This window comes from Narcine bancroftii, chromosome 8 (assembly GCF_036971445.1).
Source record: "Narcine bancroftii isolate sNarBan1 chromosome 8, sNarBan1.hap1, whole genome shotgun sequence".
In the NCBI taxonomy this organism is placed as follows: Eukaryota; Metazoa; Chordata; class Chondrichthyes; order Torpediniformes; family Narcinidae; genus Narcine; species Narcine bancroftii.
Window position 1 is genome coordinate 163,721,229 of NC_091476.1, and position 24,983 is coordinate 163,746,211.

Here is a 24,983-nt window from a genome sequence, read left to right on the forward strand (position 1 = left end):
ATATAGCTTTGAACAATTTGTTCCTTGGTGTCGGTGCTATCTCTGCTGACATACCACTTTGAGCCTTCTCTAAGTGTGAGCTTGGCTTATGTGCTTGAGTCTTAGAATGGGATTTAAAACTGGTAAAATGACAAGAGGTGAGACTTTGTGGAGTAGATTTTCTGCGGAACCCTTGACATTTAAGTACAGTAAAACCCCTGGCACATATGGGGATTCTTAGATGTTGGATAAGTGTATCTTCCGTTTGCTTGAGGTTGCGACGTTGTGTGGATTGGCGAACTTATGGCGAGGCGTGCCAATTTTAAACTTGCATATTTTTTACCTAGTTACTTTTCTCAATTTTATTTTGCTTGAGGCTGTCCGTTGCTTGAATTCCGGATACCAGGGGTTTTACTGTATTCCATTCAGTCTCGAGTTTTGATTAATAAAGAACTGAATATAATATGGTATAATGGGCAATATGATTGGAAAGATGAAATTTCATCCCCGGGTGGATGGAATTAAGCATTATTGTGAATTATACATGCAACATGCCTTTGTATAATTTTCACAGAACCCCTGATTCCCAAGGATTCTCCTGTGAGGAAAGAGTGCAGTTCCATTTATAATTCATGGATGTTTCATTATGATTTATCTTTCTCCCAGGAGAGACTTAAAATATGATATGGCCTTTGTCTGCATGGGATCTAAGAGTAAACCAATCATCCATGTACTGTGGAACCCTGTTATAACGTGATAGATTGGATCAGCCCCAAGTCTCCGCTGCTCGTGGCAGCCCCAAGTACCTGTACTCGCTTCTGGCAACAGCCTGACACCTGAGTCCAATGACTCATCGTGTTATATTCGGATTTGCGTTAAATCAGAGTTCCACTGTAGTTAGTGTGTATGGCCAGACAAGCATAGTGTGAGATAAGTAGCCTGTAAACACCAGACACAGTACAACTAATTATCCAAAATGGTCGGGACTGGGACTATGTTGGATAAACAGTTTTTTTTGGATAACTGGTCATTTAAAAAAAAAGCCCAGTGGCAAAGAAAATCACTTGTAAACAACAACAAACAACAAGGGAAGACTTTTTGAGCATTAAAATAATGTTTAATATTCACCAAAAAATTGCTGGCCACTGCCGATCATCGACACTTCCCCTCCAAGGTCCGCTCCTGCCCAGGAGCCCGCTCTCCTTTTTTTAAAAAAACTTTATTTAGTATTTTTTCAATAAAAATAAACAGACTTTTACAGAATAAGTAATCTAAAATTAATAAAACAATAAAACAAACCCATTCCCTCTCCCCTCCCACAACAGATCCCTCAAGAGAAGCATTAAAAATAAACAAAAAACATTCAGTAATTTACAATGTTACTAAATTCATATTCTTCATATAAGGTGTCCACATCTTAACCAAAAAAAAATCATAATTATTATGTATATTGTATGTTATTTTCTCCATATAAATACACGACTTCAACTCATTATGCCATCGAATTAGATTTAACTCTGCTTCATCTTTCCAAGACACAGCAATACATTTAAGAGCAACTGTCAATGTTAGACGAATAAACGCTGTCTGAAACTTATCCAACCCAAAGTCCACTAACGGAGTAAAATAACCTCACAAAAAAATTTTTGGATCTAAAGGAAATTGAATTTTAAACAAAGTTTGAAGAAAAATCCTAATTTTAAACCAGAAAGGATGAACTTTATTACAAAACCAAACAAAAGGTAGAAATATTCCAACACATAATCCATACCTAAAACAGATCTGAATTACTAAATCCATATTTTTTCAATTTTTCAGGGGTTAAATATAACTGATGCAAAAAATTACAATGAACCATACTATATCTTACATTCATTAATTTAATCAACCCATCATAACACCTATTTTCCCAATCCATCTGACTAATCTCACAATTTAAATCCTGCTCCCATTTAATCCTAGATGTATCTAAATTTTTTAACCATAGTATCTTGTAATAATGCAACATTACTGATATAAAACTCTTATCTAAAAAATATGAAACCATAAATTCAAATTTAGTTAACTTAGAAATTTTCATTTCTCTTCCAAAATTATCTTTCACAAATGCCCTAATTTGGTAATAAACAAACAGAGATTTCTCTAAAATCCCAAATTTCTTTTTAAGCTGATTAAATGATAAAAATTTACCCTCTTCAAAACAATCCTGCAATCTTTTTATTCCTTTAATCCACCAATCTTCTATAACTATTATTCAATGAAAAAGGAATCAATTTATTTTGATATATTGGGGTTTGAATTGATAAACAACCTTTTGATCCAATTAATAAATTCCTTTTAGTCTAAATTTCTAATAAATGTTTCAAAATTGATACATTATATTTCTGTAATAAAACAATATTCCATTTAAATACAAACTGATGAGGATAAAATTCCAATATCGCAGCCAATTCCACCCTAGCCCAACTAGGAGGATTAAAACCATCTAACATACAATTAAATAAATCTTAACTGAGCTGCTTCATAATAATTTTAAAAATTAGGTAATTGCAAACCTCCCAAAGCATCTGCCAAGTCCATTTATGCATCACTACTCTTGCTAATTTTCCTTTCCATAAAAATTCTCAAATTACTTTATTTAAATCTTGAAAACAAGATTTCAGAAGAGAACAAGGAATCAATTGAAACAAATATTGAACTTGCGGAAAAATATTCATCTTTATACAGTTTACTCAACCTAATAAAGTTAAAGGTAAATCTTTCCATTTAGTCAAATCCGCTCTAGTCTTTCTCATTAACGGTACCTAATTTAAATTAGACAATGATTGAAAATTTACATCAATCATTATCCCTAAGTACTTAAAATTATCAGTCCATCAAAATTTACTAATTTGTCTACATTGATCATAATTTCCTTCAGAAATTGGCAGCTTTTCACTTTTATCACAATTCACTTTATATCCAGATAATTTGCCATATAATTCTAAACAATTTTGCAAATAAATTAAAGATTCATCTGGATTAGTTAAATATATTAAAACATCATCAGCAAATAAATTAATCTTATATTCATCCTGTCCAATCCTTATACCTGTAATATTTTCATTCTGCCTGATAGCCTGAGCTAACAGTTCAATGACCAACGCAAATAGGGCTGGCGACAAAGGACAAGCTTGACAAGTTGAACACATTAATTTTAAAAAGGAAAAAGTTTGACCATTTGACGCCACCCTTGCTACAGGATTATTATATAGTGCCTTCACCCAACCTATAAATAAGGGTCCAACTTTATATTTCTCCAAAACTTTAAATAAAAATTCCATTCAACCCTATCAAAGCTTTTTCAGCATCTAATGATACTACCATTGGTAGGTTAGGTTGCTGACGTGAAGCGTTGATCAATGAAACCACTTTAAGTATATTCTCCGAAGCATACCTATCTTTAATAAAACCAGCCTGGTCAGAATGTACTAATTGTGGTAAATACTTTGCTAATCTATTTGCTAATAATTTTGCTATTATTTTATAATCCACATTTAATAAAGAAATAGGTCAATAAGAAGAAACCTTCAAAGGTTCTCTGTCTTTTTTTGGTATAACTGTTATTATTGCACTCAAACATGAGTCTGGTAAAGCTTGCTCCTGAGTTACCTGATTAAGAACATCCATAAATACAGAGGACAGATCATCATAAAGAACTTTATAAAATTCAGGAGTGAACCCATCATCTCCTGGTGATTTCCCATTAAGTATTTGTTGAATAACATCCTTTATTTCTAAATCCTTAAAAAGAATCCAACTTTCTTCAATATTGATAAATTTAACTATGACAAAAATGCTTCAATGGAACCGTCATCTCGCACTCCCTCAGAAGCATATAATTTCTGGTAAAATGATCAAAGTTGGTCATTAATTTCTTGAGGTTTAAAAGTAACTGAATTGTCCTTCGTCACAGCATTAATAATCCTTAAACTTGTTCAGTTTTCAATTGCCATGCCAAAACTTTATGTGTCTGTCCCCTAACTCGTATCAAATGTTCAAATTGATCAGTTTGCAATATATTATATTTTAGCTTCAATGTGGAGCCCGCTTCTGGCTGGGAGGCTGTGTTACGTGCTTTGAGAGGGAGAGTTGAAGAGAAAAGTCTATAGGGGAAGGTAAAAGAAGAAATGGAAAGAGAGAGGGAAGGGCGTTACCTGAAACGAGAACAATCGTCATTCTAATATCATGTCGGGTGAATTGTTTTTCAACCTGTGAGGTCAGTTCAGCTCTGAAAAAATTTCAGATAAATGAGAATTTCTGATTTGTTTCAGATATCGTCATTTATCCGAAATTTTAAAATGTTTTTGGATAGATGAGGATTTTGGAGAATCCAATTTCAGTTAATCGGAGTCGTACTGTACTGTGGCATTCCATTGAAGTGAATGGAATATCAACATTTAGGGACCGTAACTGACTCTGGAACCACTAATAGATTCAGATTTCAGATTTATTGTCAGAGTACATACATGACATCACATACAACCCTGAGATTCTTTTTCCTGGGGGCCAGGCAGAATTACCATTTATTAATGCAAAGAAAAAAGCTGTACCTAACGTACACAAATAAGCAAATAAAGAAATATAAACAAACTGAACTGTGCGTACAGAGAGAGAAAAAAGTGCAAAAGTAAGAGACATTAAATGGCTCTCTGATTGAGTTTGTTGTTGAGGAGTCTGATGGTGGAGGAGGAGTCTGATGGTGGAGGGGGAGCAGCCGTTCCTGAATCGGGTGCGAGTCTTGTGGCACCGACACCTCTTTCCTGATGGCAGCAGTGAGAACAGAGCGAGTGCTGGGTGATATGGATCCTTGACAATTCCTGCTGCTCTCCGACGGCAGCGTTCCCCATAGATGTTCTCGATGGTGGAGAGTGTTTTGCCTGTGATGTCCTTTTGCAGGGCTTTCTGCTCAGGAAATCAGCCAATCAGCACACTTCCCACTGTATCTGCCTGGATGATTTAAATACAATTTTTTTCTTGCACTAACTGTAATTATGAATACTTACTTTCTATGAATATAATTATGAATAATAAGAAAACATGAATAATTTTCTCTATGTTTATTATCTCTTTCCATGCTTGGGTTACTTAATGTTTACTATTGTAGCTGGTGTATCTTATCTATTTGGCTGCTGCATCTTGGTGCATATGTAACATTGTACTTATGTATATGGCAGTAAAGTCATTATAATTATTATTAATTTAAAAAATGCCATGGATAGATTTACTGCCATTAGCAGTGAAATATGTGAAATCATTCACACAACAAATGTAATTTGTCTTCTTTAAAACTTAGGTGAAGAGGGTGCCTAGTGAAGTTCATTCCCTCACAGAATGACAAATATTTTCATTGCTGCTTCTAGCTTCCAAAATGGAATGTTAGGAATACGAAAATACCATTCTCTTCAGAGAAAATAAATTAAGGATTCCAAGAAAATGGTGACTGTTTCTTTTTCTACATCCACCCACATGTAAATGTATTTCACAAAGGCCTGTAGCTTAGATCTCAGTCGCATTTCCTGTTCCCAATTTGTCTGTATAAACATCTTGTTTTTGAGATGGTTCTGAGTCAGACACATCGAGAAGGAGTAACAGGTAGGAAATGTGTCCCCTGTTCTGGGAGCTGGGAATCTCTGCATGGCTGACCAAATATTGCTGAACTGCAGCAGTAGTACTTAGAGTAGTAACATGCCATGTGATTGTAAATGAGGAGCTATTCAGGTCACCTGAAGAACCTGCATGGAACAAATCAATCACCCAAGAGCTCACAGGACTGGAATGGAAGCGAGTCATCCTTGATCCTGAAGAAGTGGCTGGGTAGAAGTTCCGTGTCAATACATGAGATTCCTCGCAGGTCCGTCCTCCAGACTTCTATTTTTAAAAATTCTTCATCGTTACCGCAACGCTATTACAGCACCACCGAATTGGGTTCCAATCTGGCGCTGTCTGTAAGGAGATTGTACTTTCTCCTTGTCCACTCCAGTTTCCTCCCATATGCCAAACGCATACAGGATTAAAAGGTTAATTGGTCACAGGGTATATTTGGGTGGTGCAGGCTCACGGGCTGGAAAGGCCTGCTACCACTCTGTATCTCTGTAGAGCTCGTCGAAAGAACTAAAAACTTGTTGATCCAAACCAAGGCTTTTATTAGCAAAAGACAGGAGCTCTTCACAGGTGGCCAACCAGTCCGGAATGATCCGACTTGGCTAGGGACACAACCCTTTAAGGCCCAGACAGTCATTACACTCTAGATACTGTAACTATATACATTGGTGATAGGTCTGTACTATCACAATCTCCAAATTAAAATTAAGATCAGCAGAAGTTTCAAAAACACTTTTTTGAAGCTTCCAAGCTGCATTGCCTTTAAAACAGATGGATGGCCCTGACTAGACAAAGTTCAGTTGAATTTCTAGTTCAATTGATAGGATAATTTGATTAAGAATATGCAAATATCCAATAAATCTCTATTTTCTGTAAATGAACTTGCAACATCTCGAATGATTAAGTTCCAACTTTTGCATTTATTTTGCCTGATGATTTATTTTTCGAAATGCCTCGTGGAAAATCAAATGCAAAGAAAAAATTTGAATGTCAGTTGATTAGATATGGTTGGTTCAATGTTTCAACAACCTTCCATAGATAGTGTTATTTTTATTTATTTTTCAGGGTATATTTGGATATTTATTCCCCATCTCTAGTTGCCCTTAAGAAAGTTGTGTTAGGTCATGTTCTTCAACCAGCAGTGAAGGCTGACACACAGAGCTGTTGGCTAGCAGAATCTAGGATTGAGACCCAACAATAATGAAGGGAATGGTCATCCGTTTCCAAGCCAGTGAGGCACCTGGTTCAAAGGTGAACCTGCAGATCAGTGGTGTTTCCATGCCATTGTCATCCTTGAGGGTGGCGGTCACAAATCTGAGACATGTTGGAGTACTCTGCCAGACAGAGGAAGAAAGACTTCAGGTGAGCCTTCTGCTGTTCAATCAAACTTTGTGATCAAAACACCAGTCTTCAAACACTATTCCCTAAATAAAGTGAAACACCTGAGAGAATTCTCGGGGATATTCTGAGACCCAATTGAAATGCTTTTTAGAGTCTCGATTTGATGTGTGTTGAGCGCAGGGTAATACGTTGATGACACTAAGTTGAGTGGAAAAGCAAATTATGCAGTAGACGCAAAGAGTCTGCAGAGAGATAGGTTGAGTGGGTAGATTGAGTACAATGCTGGCAAATGTGAGGCCATCTACACTGTATGAACAAAATAGCACATTGGGTTTTTATTGAAATGGTGAAAGATTGCTGCATGTCCTGAAAGATTTTGGCGTCTTTGTTTGCTCATTAATTACTGGACTACGTCCTGGTGCGAGAAAGAGACAAACGAGATGTGCTCCACACCAGGGTTGTGCCCAGCGCGGAATGCCACACTGACCACCGGCTGGTTCGCTGCAAGCTTAACCTTCACTTCAAGCCAAAGTCCAGGAACAGTAAAGCCCCCAGAAAGAGGTTCAATGTTGGAAACTTGCAGTCAGACGAAGTGAACGGAAACATCCAGGCAAACCTCAAAGCAAAGCTCGAGGATGCAATCCGCCTCACGGACTCGTCCCCTGAAACCCTCTGGGATCAGCTGAAGACTGCCATACTGCAATCCACTGAAGAGGTACTGGGCTTCTCCTCCAGGAAAAACAAGGACTGGTTCGACGAAAACAACCAGGAAATCCAGGAGCTGCTGGCAAAGAAGCGATCTGCCCACCAGGCTCACCTTGCAAAGCCTTCCTGGCCAGAGAAGAAACGAGCCTTCCGTCGCGCATGCAGCCATCTTCAGCGCAAACTCCGGGAGATCCAAAATGAGTAGTGGACTAGCCTCGCCAAACGAACCCAGCTCAGCGTGGACATTGGCGACTTCAGGGGTTTTTACGAGGCTCTAAAGGCTGTGTACGGCCCCTCACCCCAAGTCCAAAGCCCGCTGCGCAGCTCAGACAGCAAAGTCCTCCTCAGCGACAAGACCTCCATCCTCAACCGATGGTCAGAACACTTCCAATCTCTTTTCAGTGCCAACCGCTCAGTCCAAGAATCTGCCCTGCTCCAGCTCCCTCAACAGCCCTTAAGGCTAGAGCTGGATGAGGTCCTCACCCGGGAAGAGACATATAAGGCAATTGAACAACTGAAAAGTGGCAAAGCAGCAGGTATGGATGGAATCCCCCCAGAGGTCTGGAAGACTGGCGGCAAAACTCTGCATGTCAAACTGCATGAGTTTTTCAAGCTCTGCTGGGACCAAGGAAAGCTGCCTCAGGACCTTCGTGACGCCATCATCATCACCCTGTACAAAAACAAAGGCGAGACATCAGACTGCTCAAACTACAGGGGAATCACGCTGCTCTCCATTGAAAGCAAAATCTTCGCGAGGATTCTCCTAAATAGAATAATACCTAGTGTCGCCCAGAATCACAGTGCAGCTTTCGCGCAAACAGAGGAACTACTGACATGGTCTTTTTCCTCAGACAGCTCCAAGAAAAGTGCAGAGAACTAAACAAAGGACTCTACATCACCTTTGTTGACCTCACCAAAGCCTTCGACACCGTGAGTAGGAAAGGGCTTTGGCAAATACTAGAGCGCCTCGGATGCCCCCCAAAGTTCCTCAACATGGTTATGCAACTGCACGAAAACCAACTAGGTCGGGTCAGATACAGCAATGAGCTCTCTGAACCCTTCTCCATTAACAATGGCGTGAAGCACCAACCCTCTTTTCAATCTTCTTCAGTACGATGCTGAAACAAGCCATGAAAGACCTCAACAATGAAGACGCTGTTTACGTCCGGTACCGCACGGATGGCAGTCTTTTCAATCTGAGGCGCCTGCAAGCTCACACCAAGACACAAGAGCAACGTGTCCGTGAACTACTCTTTGCAGTCGATGCCGCTTTAGTTGCCCATTCAGAGCCAGCTCTTCAGCGCTTGACGTCCTGTTTTGCGGAAACTGCCAAAATGTTTGGTCTGGAAGTCAGCCTGAAGAAAACTGAGGTCCTCCATCAGCCAGCTCCCCACCATGACTATCAGCCCCCCCACATCTCCATCGGACACACAAAACTCAAAACGGTCAACCAGTTTACCTATCTCGGCTGCACCATTTCATCGGATGCAAGGATTGACAACGAGATAGACAACAGACTCGCCAAGGCAAATAGCGCCTTTGGAAGACTACACAAGAGTCTGGAAAAACAACCAACTGAAAAACCTCACAGAGATTAGCGTATACAGAGCTGTTGTCATACCCACACTCCTGTTCGGCTCCGAATCATGGGTCCTTTACTGGCATCACCTACGGCTCCTAGAACGCTTCCACCAGCGTTGTCTCCGCTCCATCCTAAACATTCATTGGAGCGACTTCATCTCCAACATCGAAGTACTCGAGATGGCAGAGGCCGACAGCATCGAATCCATGCTACTGAAGACCCAACTGCGCTGGGTGGGTCACGTCTCCAGAATGGAGGACCATCGCCTTCCCAAGATCGTGTTATTTGGCGAGCTCTCCACTGGCCACCGAGACAGATGCACCAAAGAAGAGGTACAAGGACTGCCTAAAGAAATCTCTTGGTGCCTGCCACATTGACCATCGCCAGTGGGCTGATATCACCTCAAACGGCGCATCTTGGCGCCTCACAGTTCGGCGGGCAGCAACCTCCTTTGAAGAAGACCGCAGAGCCCACCTCACTGACAAAAGACAAAGGAGGAAAAACCCAACACCCAACCCCAACCAACCAATTTTCCCTTACAACCGCTGCAACTATGTCTGCCTGTCCCGCATCGGACTTGTCAGCCACAAACGAGCCTGCAGCTGACGTGGACATTACCCCTCCATAAATCTTCGTCCGCGAAGCCAAGCCAAGAAGAATTAATAATGGTGAATTTGCAGGTGCAACAGGTAATCAAGAAGGCAAATAGGACATTGGCCGCCTTTGCCTCAAGGATTGATTTTAAAAGCAGGAAGGACCTGCTGCATCTCTATGGGGTACAGGAGAGGCCACACCAGGAGTACTGTGTGGAAGTTATTCATTCTTACTTGAGAGGCAGTGCAGAGGAGGTTCACCAGGTTGATTTCCTAATTGAGGGGGTTAGCCTATAAGGAGAAATGTAGTTGCCTGGGAATGTAGTCACTGGAATTTTAAAAAATGAGAGGGGAACTTATAGAAACATATAAAATTATGGAAGGAGTAGACAAGATCAAAGCATTACAGTCGTTTCCATTGGCAGGTGTGTCAAGAGTTGGGGTTCATAGCCTCAAGATTTGGGAGTTTAGACTTACTGTATGTCAGAGATGAGCAGGAACTGCTTCTCCCAGAAGTATTTCATCCATGGAATCTCCCCAAGGAATCAGTGAAGGCCACCTCATTAAATATATATTAGACACAAATAAATGTTTGCAAACTAGGGAAATTAAGGGTTCGGAGGAGAAGGTGGGTAAGTGGAGCTGAGTCCAAGGCCAGATCAGCCTCATCATTTTGTAAAATGGCAGAGCAGGCTCGATGGGCCAGGTTGGTTATGTTCTTATATGGCTACCTGCAGAGCCCTCCTGAAATTGAGTCATCCTGACAGAAATAGATCGCCATTCCTTCAGTGTTGCTATATCTAACTAAGTCCTTACTATACAGAGAATGTTGTACAAAAAGAAAGAATAACGCCACAATCACACACAATTCATTCACTCTTCTAAGTTGGATTTCAATAACAAACACTGATGTCACAACCTTTAATTAAAACCGACTGACTCTAACGATTATTTAATCCATGAGACTGGACAATGTGTTTCCTTTTCTGCCATTTTCCTGTTTTCTGTTTTGACGTGCATATCCTTGTGACCTAATGGCAGCTGGTTAAATTCTATACAACTTCCTATTGGAATTTGAATTCAGAGAGCAGGAATAATTATTTCTATTGGAGCAGAATATATATGGTATTCACACATATTTACAGATACAATACTGTACACATATGTATTTGTGTATGATTGCATGTGTTCTTTGTATGTTCAAAATATGTGCTACTATATACACATTTACAGACACGTGTGCATATGTTCATTCTTCCTAAAACACTGGCTAAAAGCATAGATATGAAACAGGGCCATACAGTATTTGAGTGCAACCGCATATGCAGTCATGTGTGTGCTTCTGTTCCGTGTGTATAAACATATGTTTTTATACGTTCTTGTATGTACCAGAATGGCTACATAGCATATAATACAAATTTAAATGTGCCTATATTCTGCATAATTATATACATAAAAGTGTTCTATCAATGCATAATTAGAAATTAACATGCTATTTTCTTCCATATTACAAGATGTAACTGAAGTTGTACTAAATTTCGCTATATGTTGGTAGTGAAAGAAAGCAGCTTATTTATTGACTTCAAGATCTTAACAAAGAGTAACAAAGGAAGACATTATGTCGAAAGTACAGCAAGAATGATAGATCTGGGGAAGTATGCACAACACATTATTGCCATTCCATATACTCTATATCTGTATATTTTTATGTCATTAGGCTCTCTTCTGAGTGCACACATCCACAGGAAAGATGTATCATCTGTCATCTATTCTTCTCACCATTTGTACCACAACTCAATTTAGTTTTCATACAAATTATTTTCTCAACACAAAAACTGTTATAATTTTACACTGAAGTCAGTTCACGGTAAATAGGTTTCTGATGGACTCCAGCTAAGACATGTTTTCCTAAAACATTAATAAGAGCACACACTTCACAAGTTTAACAACATGATGGCAAATGAATAAATACATTCCCAAAGGTGAGGAAGAACAAAAGTCCCTATTCTATCATCTTCATGTTGTTTCATCTTTTTCTACAGTCCTAATTATTCTTTTAAGACATGATAAATGACAATTACCATTGCTCTCAAGATGGCTGTTTCACTTTAGCTACTGGTCCTTTTTTAACAAAGCATTAAATCATAGATTCATGAGTGTTAAATGCTTGTGGTCATATCAGAATGTCCCCTGTGCATTTCCTTGCACAGATACATTCATGGACATACAGAAAACTGCAGATACTAGAAACTGAAGCTAAACACAACTGTGACTTGGAGTTCAACCTTTGAATGCACCCAATCATAAATGTCATTAGTAAAGACCTTTGGCTGCCCTTATTTCCAGCCAAAGGTCCAACAATCCTATAGACTTATACTACTCCAGCAGGAAACTTGTTGGAGATGAAGTGCAGTATTGCCACCATGGAGAGGAATTTGAGGAGGTTGCTGCTTCGTTCCCCCTAGACAAGAACGAAGCCTTAGTGCAGCAGGGCCAGGCCTTTTGGTCCAGCTTGCCCATTCCAACCATGTTGGCATACTGGCATAGTCTCATTTGGCTTGCATAAAGGCTAAGTTGGTGAAGCACCTACATTTCTGCTGAAGTCATTGAACAGTGAAGATAATGGGCCTTCAGATTGAATCCACACTGCAATTTAGGGAATGGTTCAGTTAGTAGAAAGGATACTGGCAATGACTTTCCCCTTGGAGTGGGAAGGGAACCCCTTCTTCCTTTATCACCATTAGATTTAGACCAGCTAAAGCACAGAAATGCTGGAGGAACTCAGCAGGTCACACAGCATCTGTACGAGGTAAAGGTATATAGCCAACGTTTCAAGCCTGAGCCACAGCCCTTTTACAAGGTATGAGCAAAAACCAGGCAGGTGCTGGGTGGGGTGGGGGGGTGGGTAGAGAGAAGAAAAGGCAGGGGAAGGAGCACAGGCAAAAGGCCATAAGTAGGAGGAGAATTGATGGGAGAAAAGGGCTAGTTCTATGAATGGAGAGCTGGAGGAAAGGAGACAGAGAAAGGGAAAGACAGAGAGAGACAGAGTTATAAGAAAGGATACCTAAGTATCAGGGAAGGGGACAGACAGGGGAAGGGGGATGGCCTACTGATAACTGGAGAAGATGAAAGGGGAAGCCACATTTATTGAAGAAGGAGGACATCTTGGATGACCTCACCTGGAAGACCTTGTCCTGGGAGCAGATGCAATGGAGATGGAGGAATTGCGAGAAAGGAACGGAATTCTTACAAGGGGCAAAGTGTGAAAAGGTGTAGTCAAAAGTAAAACATGAAAGTCTGTAGACACAGTGGTTGAAATAAACACACAATGCTGGACAAACTCAGCAGGTCAAACAGTGTCCTTTATGTAGCAACGGCAAAGATACATAAATGACGGTTTCAGGCTTGAGATCTTCATCAAGGCATGGAAATATGTCAGCAGGCATCTGAACAAAAAGGTAAGAGGGAGGACTGGACGGAGGAGGCATGGTCCCAAAAGCAAGAGGTAATAGGATTTGTGACTAGGTTCTGATTTCTGGAATTTCTTCAGTGATACCAATTCCCCCTGAAGCCTTTTGGTTGGAAAATGGCCTTTTCAGTTTTTTGATGAGCAGCAAAGCTGAACTGAAGAGGTTTTGCGGGATGGAGTTAAGTCAGCTCACATGAGGAACTGAGCTGTGGTCAAGGAGCTTCACTTCCAGTGAACACGGTCTGCTCTCTGCCCTTAATAATTCAACTCCTATTATTGGCTTTCATTGGGGTGAAGGCCATCGGTGTTTGGTTTTGATTGTCCAGAAGAAATCCAGGGTTGTCCACAGATTGCTGGAGCCTCTGTACTCTTTCCAACTGTTCTTAAGGTCACAAATTTTATCGAGTGTTTTACAACCCTTCAGCCCAGCACACTGCTGCAACCCATCATTCTTTTCTTTGATAATTCAGTATCCTTCCATCCCCCGCTCATTCGTGGACTGACCTTTTGGACTGTGGACTGTCATCATAAACGATGGAATTCTTTTGGGAACTCTGTGTGACTTGTGGTGCAGCTGGGTAGAGCTGTGCAGACAGGGATTGGTACGTTCAGAACAGCAGTTGCAGAGGCAGTGGAGCAGCAGAACTGCAGTTGGAGCGGTGGAAACCATCCAGGAGAGCTGTGTGGAAGGCGAGTGCCTCATGAGGTAACAAAGGGTTAAAAACCACCTAAGGAAGCCTTGGAAAAGGATTCGTAAGCTTACAGCAACGCAATATCAGTCATTTCTCTCTTCAACGTTCAATACACCTTTTGTTATTCAGTTAAAGAACTGAATTTTGATATTGAGCTTTTGATATTGAATTCTGTGGACTGTTTTTGGACTGACTGACTGACTGACGTGGGGGTTTTTTTTGGGGATTTTTCTCTTTTTGAATATTGGGCACAGACTGTAATGGTCTGGGTTTATTTGTAAATATACTGAGAAGATATGATATCTGTTTATTTTGTTATAGGATACTTATAGTGGAGTTAATTGGGTTAAGACATTATTTTGTTCATAATTTAACCCTTTTGAATTGTGTCTTCAGTTGCTGTTGGTTTGAGGCCAAATTCCTCTTAAATTTTGTTATTATTCCTCCGCCATCTCTTCTGACAGCTCATTTTAGAATCTTACTATGTTTATGTGTGAGAAATTCACCCCTTGGATCCTCTTTAAACCTCTCACCTAACATGTATGCCATCTGGTCTCAGAGACCCCACTTCTGCTGGACCTTGACTTTCCAATGTCTAGAGTTGTGAAGCTATTTGAACTTTCAGTGTATTTGCAGTTGATTGATTCCTGGATCTTAAGGTCATTCTCCTGTTTAGACCCTCCTTTTGCACTAGCAGATTTAAGAGTGGTAGCAGAATTTAAAATCCACATTTTGGAGTGACTTCACCGTTCATACCCAGATGCAACAGGGTGCAGGGCCCCTGTTTGGGGTTCACAGCTGCCCAGCAGTGTGTTATGTCCTTAAAGTTTGGAATCTTATGCTTCAATTGCAGAGGCAGATCGTTTTCTCACTGAGAGTTCAAATGTAGTTTTTCCTCCTGTGTAAATTGTCAGCGTCTAATCACAAACCTCATCACTAGTCTCGAACCAACAACCAGAGCACTGAACAAATTGCAAAGCAGTCGCAGAATAACACATTCCAGGAAAACAGCTTTGCTTCACTGACGTTTAAAATTATGTTTGGTTCAGAAACACTTTCCATGACTTTAATTCAAATTAATTTATGGTCTTTGAATTGAATTGTTAAATCCGTTCTCCATGTATGCAGGAAGACCAAATAAATATGCACGTTTTTCAAGTACTTTGAATTCTGATATTCATTGTTGCTCGGAGCAACTCGAAACAAACAGTATACCTTGAGGAGATGTGAACATTGCATCAAACCCAGTGGTTAATGTGTCAGCTCACGTGACTAAATTGCTTCAGGCACTTTTGAGCTATGGCTGGAAGCCACAAGGATGTGGGTTTTATCTGGACTTCATGAGCAATTACTTTCCATTTCCTCAGTCAGATTCTAATGGTTAGAAAGTCTGAACTTAGAACTCAGTAACACTTACCACAATCCATTCACACTGTTCCCACAATCTTTTTTCGGGCATCTCTATATTTTTACCTGACCATTTGAGATTAATGTGTCCTTGTGCTGAAACATCTAATTCTCTAACGACTGCATGTATCTGATTTAGAGGCTTATTACTTTAATGCATTCTCTTTGTTTTGCCTTTTTTTTGCACTCTCTGTGTCCTCAAATTTGTTTTTTTTCTCTCTCTTTCTCCATCACATATTTTCAGTCTCTGCTGCTCTCTGCTACAGCATTCAAAACTTTTCTTTGGCTGCTGTGAGATTCTGCTCAGTAGGCTAGACTGACCCCCAACAGTGTAAAGGTTGGGATTGGCAAAAGTCCAGAGCAAAACAGGAAACCCATTGTCTGTTCATTCAAATGCCCCCAAACAATACGTCATTTAAATCAGCGTCTTTCTGCAGGGGTAAAAAAACCTTACACTGAAGGGACTCAAGATCACAATTTTCAGGGCCATTGATGTGTTCTTTCTCTGTGTATTCTGTTACTGTCTTCCATGAAGCATCACGAACATAACTGTCTGCACCAGTCAACCTGTTTCACGAGCCCTTTATTTTTAAAAAATGCTTCAATTTCAAAAGTCGAGGAAAGTCTGGTTATATCTGTGAAAAGCCCACATTTTCTCCTGAATTCTATCAAATGAAGTGAGATAATATTTACTGCAGACTCTGCATTGGTCCTGCAATGTGTTTGATGTAATTCCTGAGCTGTCATCTTTCTCCAGGATATAATCTCCTCTTGCCCACAGACAATTTACATTTTACATTTCCTGCAAATACTGTAATCCTGCAGAAAGCCATCCACCGTGCAGCAAAGGTTACACTCTAGTCAGTAACCAGCAGACACTACTCCTGTTAGAAGTGCAAGAAGCCAATTGCTTCAGAGCTGAAATAGCTTGTATAGAATATGGCCATTGTGAAGGATCTCCTGATTCTCAGCAACTCTGTCTAAGGAATAAGTGAGTGGCCTCCTGTAAATACTTCGATGGGCCCAGCTATTATTGCAATTGACTGAAAAAGGTGGGATTTGAATGGATTTGATTGCAGACTGTAGCAGAGGGCACTTCTATGGATTTGGACTTGTTTGTGATGCATGCGAGAGAATGGTTGTTAGATCAAGGTAACAAAAAGCAACCCATTTCTGGTGGAAGCAGATCCAATAATGATGTTTAAGAGAATGTTTAGACAGACACATGAACATGTAGGGAATAAAGGGATATGAATCATATGCTGGCTAATGAGATTGGCTTAATTTACCATTGTGGTCGCCACAGACTGTGTGGGCCAAAGGGCCTGTATGTTCAACACTGGTCTAAAATCACAAATTTGCTGGAGAAACTCAGCAGGGCTCACCGGGTCCGTAGGAGATAAATATATATGGTCAACATTTCGAGCCTGAGCTCTTTGTCAAGGCTATGAGTGAGACCTGCTGAGTTTCTTCAGGAATTTTGTGCATTTACTACAATCACTACATCTGCACACTTTCTTGTTTCACTCCAGTACTATTCTGTCTTCTCTGAGGTATGTTGCTGCACTCCAGAAGATGGAAAAAATTAGCAAGGATGTTTATATAGGTTATGTTAGAGAAAGGGTCCCAATGTACTTGTTATTGGGTGAAGCATAACAGTCTCCTGCCTGCATTGAATAGGTTTTTTCTGGAAGCTTGTAGGAAGGAAAGCATTTTAATGGAATGCAGAACTTTTATTGTGAGGAGACTTTCTAATTGAGACCATGTAATATGCTGGCCATTGTACACAATGGGGAAAAAAAATTACAGTTGAAAGCAATCAAGAGCTGAAGCCATTTACAACATTCACGTTGTGAGCAGGTTAAGATTACGCAGTGCCACATAATCTAATTGGCCATTTAGTTTGTGTACCAGTCTAACATGGTCAGGTAATGTTTTTTACTTTCTACAGTAACCTGGATTTTAAGTTATGGAATCTAGGGATCGAAGTTGATTGCACACCAAGTCAACAGTTAGCAGTAACTCTCAACGACATCTGGTCAGGAGTAGAAGCTTCATCGCCCCCTTTAAATGTCATACATCATGATTTGTCGGGATGTGTATGTTCCTAATCGTCCACATCGTACAAGATGAAATAAAACAATTGCGTCTCCTTCTCACTTCTAAACAACTTCAGGACATTCTATGACTTTTCAGCAAACTCCTGCATTACTTCTCGAAAGAAGTTCAAAGCAGTACTTTGAAGAAATGATTATTCTGTCCAATATTTATCCTTCTAACTAATTGTCCTAAAGGCCTAAAATTGGAACAATTACTCTGCACTCTACCTGATTATTGTAATTCCCGAAGCACAAAGCAGGTTTATTGTCATGAACAGGTGTCATTGTCTGTAAAGAACACTGTGAGCTTGGAAAGATGCCCATTCATGAACAGAAAATGGTGCCAAAATAGAAGACTGAGCATTCTGGAGCGACGAGTAAAAATAAAACTCAGGGGTGCAGTAAGATTTCATGAAATTCCTTCTCACTGCCAAAACGGATTACTCCCAGTAATTAAGTTTAAAATGGAGTCTTTCAATTTTAGCACAGGCTGACTTATTTTTTTCTTCGCCTTCCAAGCATGATAATTACTTGGACATTCTTCATGATTGCTTTCATCCTTGGTTTTCTGTGCAAGGTATAAAAAAAAACGGCTCCTCAGATTTTTGGGGTGACAAATGTTAATCATTGGTTAGTTTGAGTAAGTGACATTTGTGCTTGAAAGTTACAGTTGTAGGAAAAGAAACTGCTTCATTGCGTTTAAAGGTTTGCAGGAAAAGACAACGTGTGCGGGTAAGAACTTGGAATTGTTTGCTGAACTGCTATTATCATGCTGTAAAGATTTGGCATCCAAGAAAGCTTAAGGGTGAGATGGGTACATTGAGAAGGAGAATAAGGTCTTCAATATGCATCTTATTTTTATGAACCTAATTGGTGTCTGTCACTGGGTAATATTGCAAGAGATGATGGATATGGTAGCTCTCTATCTTTTGAAACTATTCTTCTTTGGCTTGGCTTCGCGGACGAAGATTAATGGAGGGGTAATGTCCACGTCAGCTGCAGGCTCGTTTGCGGCTGACAAGTCCGATGCGGAACAGGCAGACACGGTTGCAGCGGTTGCAAGGGAAAATTGGTTGGTTGGGGTTGGGTGTTGGGTTTTTCCTCTTTTGTCAGTGAGGTAGGCTCTGCGGTCTTCTTCAAAGGAGGTTGCTGCCCGCCGAACTGTGAGGCGCCAAGATGCACGGTTGGAGGCGATATCAGAGGTGGTCAATGTGGCAGGCACCAAGAGATTTCTTTAGGCAGTCAGTCCTTGTACCTCTTCTTTGGTGCACCTCTGTCTCGGTGGCCAGTGGAGAGCTCGCCCTATAACATGATCTTGGGTAGGCGATGGTCCTCCATTCTGGAGACGTGACCTGCCCAGCGCAATTGGATCTTCAGCAGCGTGGATTCGATGCTGTCGGCCTCTGCCATCTCGAGTACTTTGATGTTGGTGATGAAGTCGCTCCAATGAATGTTGAGGATGGAGCGGAGACAACGCTGGTGGAAGCGTTCTAGGAGCCGTAGGTGATGCCGGTAGAGGACCCATGATTCGGAGCCGAACAGGAGTGTGGGTATGACAATGGCTCTGTTGGTTGTTTTTCCAGACTCTTTTGTGTAGTCTTCCAAAGGCGCTATTTGCCTTGGCAAGTCTGTTGTCTATCTCGTTATCTCTTGCATCCGATGAAATGGTGCAGCCGAGATAGGTAAACTGGTTGACCGTTTTGAGTTTTGTGTGCCCAATGGAGATGTGGGGGGGGGGGGGGGGGGGGGGCTGGTAGTCATGGTGGGGAGCTGGCTGATGGAGGACCCCCACTAAAAACATTTATCCAAATATTTCACTTAGCATTCAGAGTTTTTGATTAACCCCTGATAGCATTGATCATTACACAGTGAGGTAACCTCCCAACTCTTGCATTCTACAAGATGGTCTGGAACTTCTGCCGATGACAGGCATGCTGTCCTTGCCATAGACTCGTGTGATATATGCAGCATTTCAAAGCTGCTCCAATGCTAAATAATGGTATAATTTTATCCATGAAATCCAAATACTGTATAGCAACCACTTCTTATTTACAGCTATTACACAGCACTGATTCTACAAGTGAAACACTAATTACAAGGTGTCATCCAAATGTAAATGTTTCTCAGTTGTATTGCATTAAATTCATTCTCTAAATAATTAATGTTATATAGGCATTGGCACTGTTTGAAATAATGTAAGTTCAATTTCAGTTTGTTTTATTTTTATTGAATTGCTGAAATATAATCCTTACAGCAAAGTCTTTGAAATTTGTTGTCCTTATCCCTGCTTTAGAGTAATGTGGTGGAAGTGGAACTTTTTGAGACATTGCAGTTTAAGGATTTTATTGACCAGTGCATGACACATTAACAATCGAAAAGGTGCGGACCATTTCTCTCCATTACTTGTAAATGAAAAGATTTGGACAAGTCCAACATTATTCAGTCGGTTCTGCTCATCTATTTCCATCCCCTAATCAGCAATCCCTGGTCAGTTTTAGATTCATCCTTAACTTGGCTGATATGAAAAAAAACCAGCCATCACAACAAACCGCTGAAGGTTAAAATTGCTTCTAGTGGAGCTTTCAAAGAAAAACGACAGATTGGAGAAGGCATAGTGGGCTTCTGATCAATGCACACCCTTTATCCAAAGAATCAGGATCCACAGCTACATTGTTGGCCTTTTTACTTCTCTTTGAAGACAGTTATCTTTGTGTTTTTACGTATATTCATCTCCTGTAATCAGACATGGGCATTGTCTTCAGAGTTACATTTACTCAGAGGTACATGACTATTTTTGATTGAATCACTGCAAGTATTCATTTTCTGTTAAATTTGATAAGATCTGGGCGATGTTGGGAAGGCTAGCAATGAATGCCCACCTTGAATTCTTGAACAATTGCAGTTCATCAGACACTATTGTGTAGCTAAAACAGGACTGCTTGAACAACTGAGATTCCTGTATCTGAAGTTTGATTTGTTTTCCACTACTGATGCGACAAAGAAAGAATGCCGGTATATTTCCATTTCAGGTCCGTGTGTGACTTACAGGATAACTTGATGCAGAGGTCAATCCCTAGTTCTTGCTGCCTTGATTTTCTAAATGGTAAAGGACATTGATTTGAATGGTGTGATTGGAGAGGTCTTGGCAGATAACATGTATTCTATTAGCTCAGAGGGACTCCATGCCATAGTGCACCAATGGAAACATTTCTATCCCACCATAAACCATCCCATGTCAGAAGAAAATGTGTTAGGTTGGCAAAGGCAGTGCCATGTGAGGCAGATCCAGCAACAACCAAGCAATAGAAACAATATTTTTCAAGTCATAGAATCAATACAGTGTGGAAACAGGCCCAACTTGCCATGCCAACCAAAATATCCTCCCCACACTAATCCCAACTGTGTGCATTTGGCTTATATTTCCTCTAAACCTGTTGTAGCCATGCAAAGTTTTCTTAAACATTGCACTAGTACCTGCCTCAACCACCTCCATTGGCAGCCCAAGCCCGTTCCATACACTCACCACTCCCTCTGTAAAAATGTTACCCTTTGAGCTCCTGTTATGTTTCTCACCCTTCACTTAAACATATGTCTTCTGGTTACTGATTCCCCTACTCTGGGTAAAATACTTTGCCCTTTCATGAGTTTGTATACCTCCATGAGATCATCCCTCATTCCTCCTGAGCTCCAAAGAATAAAGCTCAACCTCTCCCTGTAGCTGAGGCCCATGATTCCTGGCAACATTTTCATAAATTTCTGCACCCCCCTAGCTTGACAACATCTTTCCTGCTGCATCGTGACCAAAACTGCACACAATTTTCCAATAGTCTTATAACATCTGCAACATGACCTCCCAGCTTCTGTACTCAATAATCTGCCTGATGAAGGCCAATGTGCTGAATGCCTTTTTGACCACCTTATCTACCTGTGACTCCACATTCAAGGTGCAATGTACCTGTACTCCTGGATCCCTCTGCTCTACAACACTCCCTAGCTTCCCCCACCTTTTACTGTTTAGGACCTGCCCATGTTAGTAAATGACAGTGGTTGCCCAATTAACTTAACTTGTTTTATTTTTCAATTATTCTTGCTAGAATTATTTGCATGGATATTTTTACTTCTATCTGTACACATTGTGATGTCCATAATGCTGTAATTGCTTCATTTCACGTGGCTTAGATCAGTAGTTTTCTAACTTTTTCTGTCACTCACACACCTATGCCATAGGTGCTCTGCGATTAGTAAGGGATTGCTTAAGGTGGTGTGTGAGAGGATTTGAAAACCACTGTTTTAATTGTACCTAATTGACACGTTATCTGCAGGTGTCACAACTCCAAAGGAAATGGGGCAATGACAATTTTTCTCAAGCAAAATATTTCATTAACAATTGGATCTAGAGCAGTGGTTCTCAACCTTCCCTTTCCACTCACAAACCACCTTAAGCAATCCCTTATTAATCACAGAAAAGCTATGGTATGTGAGTGGAAAGAAAAAGTTTGAAAACTACTGGATTAGATGATCACAATTTATCAAACACTCAGATTTTAGGAATAGGTCAATATTTCAAAGCTGTACAAATTGGAACTACAAACCAACACAAGTAATGACAGAAACTATCCTGTATTCTGCTTTGGTTGTTAAATATTACTACTTCTATCAGTATGTGGCAGAGGGACCAAAAGATGCAAAAAGAGGCATTCTAACAAAGGCACATTAAATCATCAAATCAGAACTCTGTCTTCACAGTCCAAATAACCCATTAGGACTATTCACTGCCAACAGTTAGAACAATAGCCGGGGCTTTCTCAAATTAAGCCAAAGTTTTATGAACTGAGTAAGGATTTTGGCAGTGGTTACTTCACCCTATCACTTCATTATGATGAGAGGAAATTAAAGTTTGATTTGGAACACGTTGATGATGAAATAACACTTGATCCTTGCTCCCTTTTCTCTTATCTTGGCTCAGTGTATAGGAAGTCCAGCAGGGCTACATCTAACAATGCTCACTTTGAGAATTTAATGCTGCACCCACTGGCTTCAGATGAGAGAACCTAAAACCATTGTTAACAAGCAACAGTGGGTCTGAATGTTGGGACCTAATATTTGAGTTCTATTCTCATTATTGAAATATTTGTTTTAGCATTATTAAAACAAGACTGCAGGTAAAGAATGCAAGTACCCACGATAATTATTATTGCACATTCTCACTGTTATTTGCTTATCTGTCACCTGACTAAATATGCAATTATTTTAAACCCTCAAGTATGAATATATTGTATAATTTTTATGATGACATTATATATCCTGATCCTCATTTTACTTAAAATCTGTAAATACTGGGGTCAAGTGCAATACACGAATGTACTGGGGGTCACGCAACATCCGTAGAGTAACCAACATCTTGGGCCTGGGACCTTTGTCAGGTACGTTTTACTTGTTAGGCAACTCTAAGCAAAACTGAATAAGTTTTAAACCAACCGACTGGGTTGTTGTAATTTAGGGAAAATACACAAACACAAAATTGCATTTCTGGCAATTTTTCAACAGAGTATTTTTATTTTTTTTTAGAGAGGTTGATTCATGCACATTCACCTCAATTCATATTCTTCCAACTGAGACCAGGTGTGCTGCCTTTGGGCAGCTACAGAGAAGCATGAGAGACGTTGGTACTTTTCCCTCCGGGAGGTACAGCCTTTCCTCCTGGTCCCTCCCACTTAGGTGAAGGATCCAGGTTGGAAACTGGACTGCAGGGATTAAATATAAATAATTCCACCCTCTTGGTCACCCCAAGAGCTGAAGCAAATATGTAACATTGAAAAAAAAATGTTTTTCAGTTTATGTAGCAATATCAATCTACTTCACTGAGTGAGCAAACATTACAAGTGAAGGCTTTAAAATAAAGATTGCTTTAAGCTATCAATTAATAACCAGTTCATGGAATCATAGAATTGGTTATTTATTGCAGCTGGAAGTAAGGCCATTCAGCTCATTAAATCCATGCCTGGTGTATGCAAGAAATTTATTCCACCCCTCTCCTGTCCTTTTCCTCATATTCTTCGATTTTGAAAGCTTTATTTGGCACTGATTCGATGTCCTTGCAGACATATGAAAAGTCTCCATCACATCCCTTCCATTTCTTTAAAATCTATGTCTGTGCATCCTCGAACCTTCAGGAAATGGAAAAGCCTTTTTCCTCTTTGATCTTGTGCACCTCATATCAAATTTCCTCACAACCTCTTTTAATCCCCAAACTCTCCAGTCAAACTTTGTAGCTGAAATCTCAAATTCTGGAGTAATTCCAGTAAATTTCTTCTGCACTGTCTCTGAGAGCTTCATCTCCTTTATTGCCCAAAGCTCGAAAGGAACACCGATTTTAACATCACTAAATTCAAAAATGTTAAGGATTCCGTGGGAATATTTCAGGGCATGTTCCAAAAGTTCATTGTGCATGTGCACGTAGGGATTTGCAATGCAAAGTGCACTGGCAAAACACTAAAACATGCATTTGGATGGAGAGAGGAATTGTCAAATGGTCCATGATCTTTTGTGTCATAGCAAGATGTCTCAGATGAAAATGTCCTTTTCCCACCTCTACAAATCATTCATGTTAGCAGCTCTGAGTGTAGGGTATGGGCAATATAATATTGCAGTTAGTAGAGCCACTGCTTTGCAGAACTAGAGGCCCTTGTTCAAATCTGGTCAGGGATGAGAATCAGAACTTATTGTCATGAACATGTCACAAAATTCATGATTTTGTGGCAGCATTACATAATTACATTTCAAAAATAAGTAAATAGTGCAAGAAAATAGGATTAAGTAAGGTTGTGCCTGTGGTTCATTGTCCCTTCAGAAATCTGATGGCATACGGGAAGAAGCTACTTTTGAGCAGCTGGGTTCCTGTACTTTTTTCCTGATGGTAGCATTGTGAAGGGGATGTGGACTGGGTGGTGGAGGTCCTTAAGACACTGCCTTTTGTAGATGTCCTCAATGGAGAGAAGACTGATGCTCGTGATGTCACTGGCCAAGTTAGCAACTCTAAAGATTTTTTTCTTGTCCTGTGCATCGGTAACCAGACAGGATACTCTCCATGGGACCCCTGTGGAAATTTTCAAGAGTCTTTGATGACATACCAAATCTTCTCAAGTTCCTCATGAAGTATAGCCGCTGGCGAGCCTTCTTTGTGATTGCATCGAGATGGAGGCCCCAGGACAGATCTCCAAGATGCTGACACCCAGGAATTTGAAGTACTTTACCCTCCCCACTGCTGGCCCCTCAATAAGATCTGCTTTGTGTTTTCCTGATTTTCCATTCCTGGCCCACAATCATCTCCTTGGTTTTGCTAACGTTGAGTGCAAGGTTGTTGCTGTGACACTATTCAACCAGCTGATATATCTCACTCCTATATGCTTACTCATTGCCATCTGTGATTCTACCCGACCTTGGTGTTATTGGCAAATTGTAGATTGCATTTGA

The 24,983-nt window shown here is 40.3% G+C and overlaps 1 protein-coding gene across 8 annotated transcripts in view; it reads left to right on the forward strand.

The window, feature by feature from the left end:
* fhl3a (four and a half LIM domains 3a) overlaps positions 1-24,983 on the forward strand; it is a 225,585-nt gene that overhangs the window by 173,775 nt on the left and 26,827 nt on the right. Inside the window, exon 1 of one of the 8 annotated variants that reach the window (XM_069895768.1) lies at positions 12,960-14,018. The exons of the other annotated variants lie outside the window; for them this stretch is intronic. The gene's annotated coding sequence lies outside the window, so the exon portion shown is untranslated. Of the gene's footprint in view, positions 1-12,959; positions 14,019-24,983 lie in introns of those variants that run through there. 8 annotated transcript variants of the gene reach the window in all.